Source organism: Anabas testudineus, chromosome 7, assembly GCF_900324465.2.
Source record: "Anabas testudineus chromosome 7, fAnaTes1.2, whole genome shotgun sequence".
NCBI classification, from domain to species: Eukaryota; Metazoa; Chordata; class Actinopteri; order Anabantiformes; family Anabantidae; genus Anabas; species Anabas testudineus.
In genome coordinates this window covers 807,955-813,954 of record NC_046616.1, presented here as the reverse complement: position 1 = coordinate 813,954, position 6,000 = coordinate 807,955, and the positions used below count along the sequence as shown (strand labels likewise).

The 6,000-nt window shown below is 47.8% G+C and overlaps 1 protein-coding gene across 1 annotated transcript in view; it reads left to right on the top strand.

The window, feature by feature from the left end:
- The first annotated feature begins 880 nt into the window (after positions 1–880).
- Positions 881–6,000, top strand: part of plxna3 (plexin A3) — an 86,563-nt gene continuing 81,443 nt past the window's right edge. Inside the window, exon 1 of the mRNA XM_026367434.1 lies at positions 881–1,181. The gene's annotated coding sequence lies outside the window, so the exon portion shown is untranslated. The remainder of the gene's footprint in view (positions 1,182–6,000) is intronic.

Sequence of the window (6,000 nt, the reverse complement as noted above, 5' to 3'; positions counted from 1 at the left end):
AGACTACGGTAGAGTACAATAGACTACAGTAGAGACTACGGTAGAGTACAATAGACTACAGTAGAGTACAATAGACTACAACAGAGTACAATAGACTACAATAGGCCACAGTAGACTACTGTTGTGTTCTAACCTCTCTCTCTCTCTCTCTCTCTCTCTCTCTCTCTCTCTCTCTCCCGTTGTGTTCTAACCTCTCTCTCTCTCTCTCTCTCTCTCTCTCTCTCCTGTTGTGTTCTAACCTCTCTCTCTCTCTCTCTCTCTCTCTCTCTCTCTCTCTCTCTCTCTCCTGTTGTGTTCTAACCTCTCTCTCTCTCTCTCTCTCTCTCTCTCCCGTTGTGTTCTAACCTCTCTCTCTCTCTCTCTCTCTCTCTCTCTCTCTCTCTCCTGTTGTGTTCTAACCTCTCTCTCTCTCTCTCTCTCTCTCTCTCCTGTTGTGTTCTAACCTCTCTCTCTCTCTCTCTCTCTCCCGTTGTGTTCTAACCTCTCTCTCTCTCTCTCTCTCTCCCGTTGTGTTCTAACCTCTCTCTCTCTCTCTCTCTCTCTCTCTCTCTCTCTCTCTCTCTCTCTCTCTCTCTCCACATCTGGCTTTGGGAGGAGAACCTCAGCAGATTAAGGAGTTGGACCGAACCAGTGGGAGCTGCTGGAGGGGGGTCCCCCTGTTTCTTCACCGTCAGACGGGTCTTTTCTACCGAACCAACAACTTGACGACCTGTCGTGAATCTTAATAACAATCTGTTTCTTCACGGACTGACCCTTTAATCAGACGGTTAATCGATGCTTAATCGGTTTCATCCGACTCCTCGAGCGTGCCCCCCCCCCCCCTCCTACCAGGGAGCGGAGTGGTACAGTCCGAGTGGGGGGCTGGCTGGAGCGGAGCAGGGGCAGACTGAGCCGAGCCGAGCCGAGGCAGGCTGTGTGTGAATGGGGGAGACGAGCCGCGTCGAGCCGCGCTCAGCTCGTTCTGCTTTGGATTATTGTTCCACAGTTTAACGCAGGAACCCTCGTACCTGTCCGGACCGGACCGGACCCCTCCCGCTGCCGACACCTGAGCTCAGCTGACGCGGGTTTTATGTGAAGAAGAAGAAGAAGAAGAAGAAGAAGAAGAAGAAGAAGAAAGGCAGCAGCGCGCGGCACCGTGGATTTAAATCACTGATTGGACTTTTCTGCGCGTTCCCGTCCAGGTAGGTCCCGAGGATCCTGCAGGATTTTTGGGGGGGTGGGGGGTTGGGAGGTTCTCTCGGTCTGGGTGGCAGCTCTGGGGGTAGCGGGGTGGTGGTGAAGGGGGGTGTACGTGTGTGGATGTTTCGGGTGAAAACGCCTCGTCTCCCGCTGCAGCACCGCTCATCTGCGGCTTCTGCTTCTGTGCGTGGAAACGTTTAGGCGACAAACGACGGGGGTGGGGGGGTTCACACCCCAGGTACGACTGCTGATGCCCTCGGGGTATTTTGCAGCCACGCTCGGCCTCGGTGCGTGCACCCGGAGCGGCGGATCGTCGCCGGTGAAACGGTTCGATTCGCCGCGTAAAGACGCGTTTTGTGGCTGCAAATGTGTTTTTCAGTGTGTAGTGGTGGGGGGGGGGGGGGGGGGGGGGGGGGTCTGGGAGGTAGCGGGGCTCCAGACGCCGATCCATTAAAGAAGAACAAAGGGGAGGAGGCGGCAGGAAAACGGGCTCATCGCGGCCGAAACGCGCGGAAACGTTTCTCCGACGTTTACCGACTCACCGCGAGCTGCTGCCCGCGTGCACCGCACCGATTCGCGCGTCCATGTGCTGATGGAGCTGATCCCCGAACCAGCTGCTCCCACAGTGATCGATGAGAGTGATCCGGTGATCCAGTCACACCTGTGTCAGGTGATGAATCAGCTGATAATCGATGAAGTGATGTCATCGTTTGATCAATAGACGTTAGAGTTTATCAAACACATGAAGTGAAGCTGATCAGAGATCAATAACCAATAGAAAGCTGTGTTCAGTAATCAATAACCAGTGTGATGGGAGCTATGGAAGGTTCACTCATCAATAATCTCAGTTCTAGTTTATTTCTGATCAGATTGATTAGTAAAGATTTAGAAATTCAGCTTCAGACTAGACCTGAGCTGACCAGTCGCGTGTTTCTGAGATTTATTAAAAACATTTTGTCAACAATTGATCATTATTGGAAATAATCCAAATTATTTTATTGATCAATTCAACAGAAAACGATCAGTTCTAATAAATAAGTTTGTTAAATGAGAAAATGGTTCAGAAACCTTAAAATAAAAATAATCATTTCAAATTATTAGATGATTTTAAAGGCGATTAATAGTCAGAACCTGTTGAACCTGGACCCAGTGCTTCTCCTCAGGTCTCATACGTGCTGGAGATTGATCTTTGATTGATGTGGATCCACAGTGATCTGAGGCAACACCTCAGTCAACGAAGGATTCAGAGAAATCAGTAGAAGATGAATCCGTAAGTCTCTGGTACCATCAGCTGTGAAAACAGGAAACTGAACCGTGTTCACCTTCAGCTGAGTGATGACAGGAGCAGCGAGTCGCTGAGTCATCTTCTCCTGCTGATCAGTGTTCAGGTTATAATTTTAAAAAGAATCTGATCGATCGTCGTGTTCGAAGACCGATCTTCTCCTCTGAGATGTTTGTGAAGCTTCAGGTTAAGTGAGGATCCGTCTGCTCCGCTTCAAACTCGGAGGCACGGTTTCGTCCGGTGATGGTTCCTCGAGTAAACTGTTAAACCGTGAAATGTCTTTGTCCCGGTTTTCAGGACGTCCAACAGTTTGACGCCCACCTCACCTGCTCGTTTTTGTCTTTGGGTGTTCTTGAAGTTCTTCGCTACCGTTCATGAAGCTTCATGTGGCGGCGTGGTTGCGTCATGAACAACGTGGACAAGCAGACGGTGTTTGGATGGTTTTGGAAGAACAGAATTAGTTCAGTGATTATTTGAGCAGGAGGTTCATTGAAAATGGACAGCACTGGGTACCTGTGGCAGAAACAGAATCGAGCAGAATCAGAACCAGAATGGATCCAATTCAAATGATGCTGTAGTTTGTGTGTGAACCATTATGTCGTTGATCCGATTTGAACCTCGGACTTTAAGAACTTCAAACCACATCATGCCGTAGTTTTTGTATCAGCTGTGTGACCCAGTGACAGGGTGATGGTGCAGCACCGACCCAGATGCATTAAAAATGACTTATCCGTTTCCCCACATTGGGAAACAGTATCAGAGTCGGTCGGTGTCAGTTTAAGGAGGAAAGAATAAATATTCATGTTGTCGAATCATCATCTGGAGCAGGGACGAGGTTTGGATCAGTCTCTCAGCACCAAGCTCCTGATTTCAGGAAATAACCAGCGGGTAATGGACGCGTTGACGGACGTCTTCGTCCCGTCGCTGATGTTTGACACGAGTCTCGTCAGTTTGTGGATTCTGTCGGTGTCGTGGTCGTTTGTCTTCCTGAGTCCCAACATATTTCCACCAGCAGCTTCACTTCCTGTCTGAACCTTTATCACACGTCACTTTTTCCATCATGTGTGAGAGAAACCAGGTCTGTGTCCGTCTGGTCTGTGCTCCACCTCCAGAGGGAAGGTGTGTGTGTGTTGGTTCAGTCGTCCCCTGTTCACAGATCAGTTTGAGGGTCCAGACCTGGTTTTAGAGTTCAGCTTAGAATCAGGGCTGGTGTTCACATTAACCCACTGAGTTGGAGTTAGTTAGTGATTGAGTGAGTTAGTTAGTGAGTTAGTGATTGAGTGAGTTAGTAAGTGAGTTAGTGAGTGAGTGAGTTAGTTAGTTAGTGAGTTAGTGATTGAGTGAGTTAGTGAGTGAGTTAGTTAGTTAGTGAGTTAGTGATTGAGTGAGTTAGTTAGTGAGTTAGTGAGTGAGTGAGTTAGTGAGTTAGTGAGTGAGTGAGTTAGTGATTGAGTGAGTTAGTGAGTGAGTTAGTTAGTTAGTGAGATAGTGATTGAGTGAGTTAGTTAGTGAGTTTGTGAGTGAGTGAGTTAGTAAGTTACCTGTGGACCTGTGGAGGGTTGCTGAAATATCACAGTGACGCGGTGCAGGGTCAACCAACACCTCCCATCCCCAGTTTGGAGCTTTTACACAGGGCGGGGGGAACTCACAAGGAACAGGCAGTGCCCAAAGGGCTGAGGAGTGTCCTCACAACTGTAGAAAGAGCGACATGTGAGTGTGAAGCCATAGATCTGGCAGTAATGGGATTTCCTCCTCCTCTCGTCTCCACAACGTCCCAGTTACCCTGCTATTGGAAATCCATCACCGCTGCTTATTATGGGATATTGATCAGATTTATGAGTGTGTGTGTGTGTGTGTGTGTGTGTGTGTGTGTGTGTGTTATCCAGTGGAAATCAGGTCACCTGCAGCAGTGTGTGTTTTATCTGTTTCTGTAATTTAATCACAAACATTTTGTCTCTAACACACAGACACACACACACAGACCATCACACGTCACTGTCTATCAGGATATAATTAAATTCAAATATAAACACACACACACACACACACACACACACACACACACACACACACGCTGAGTCAGTAATAGAGTCAGAGCTGGAGAAACGCTGAGTCAGCACACAGAGCTCAGATGGTATTTGCAGCCTGCAGTGTTTCTCCTGAGTCTCTGTGAAGACACCGAGCGGTGACGTCGTCTTTCTGTGGTGGGAACGTGAACTTCATCTCAGCTCAGCGTGTCCGAGATTCAGAGACTCGGTCCGGCCGCTCTACTGTCGGTTTTAACCCCCTGTCCGCTTTGGTCTCGACCCAGAAAAAAGAGCTGGAAGAACTGAGCCTTAAATAAACAGTGACAGCCCATTATGTAAATTCCCGCCACCCTCCTCCACAGATGACGTTTCTAAACTGGATAAAAGGAACCTGAGCAGAAACTGATCAAGTCTCATGTGAACCTCTGAGATCAGATCAGTTCCTTTGAGAACTGGTGAGTCTGGGAGGTCCTGTCTCGTTTAAGGAAGACTAATGTGGTTCTTCACAGGGTTCAACCTCTGGGCCTGTGGTCCAGAGCCAGTAGGTCTCAGTTCGTCCACGATGGTTCTGCTCAATGAGACTTCCTGTCGTCTCGACACAGTCAATCACGCAGCTTGTGGCATCGATCTGTCAGACGACGTCTTGACCATCGAACACCGTCTGATCCTCGACAGACGCCGGCTACGACGCACTTCTGTTGGACATCTGAGTGTTTTCCTTTTGTTCAGGTGTCGACAGGATCCACAGAACAAACCTGTCACAGTCACCTCAGGCTCTTAAAGGACGTGTAACTAACTGGAGATCAGTTTGCTGAAAGTTGAACATCTCTTCAACTCTGTGGAAATATGAAACACACTGCGAAGCCCAGCGTCAGAACATGCTTATCACATGACTAATTATTTTACAGAAAAGGCTCCGAACATGGAACAAACGTTAATTAATTCACCATCTTCAGCCTCTTTTTTCTCTTTTGGTTCAGCTGCAGTATTTTTACTTCCCCCAGTGTCGACACTGAGCCTCCGGGCTCGGTTCATAGGTTTTATACAGAACAGAGCCCTCAAAGGGGGTTCTGACAACTGGACCACACTCTCAAATCAGCAGAATGGACACTGAGCCACAGTCGTTCTCTTTATTAACAAAGTGCTAATATAATATATAGTGATATAGTTCCTTATAGAATCTATATTTAATGAAAATCACTGAACGTCTAAAAGCCGATTTATCCTGATTATTGATTCACTGTGATGGAGCTTTACCTCAAACTGAGCTCTGAGTGAAAATGGGAACGTCCTGTGAAATAGCTGGAATATTTGTATCACACACACACACACACACACACACACACTCTCTCTCTCATGTTTGTTCAGTTTTTTACACAGCTGATATATGACTGAGAACACACACACTCAGCTTTGACACAACAAACACAAGTCACACAGTTTCTGTCAACAGTGACGGCTTCATCGTTGGACACACACATACACACACACACACACACACACACACACACA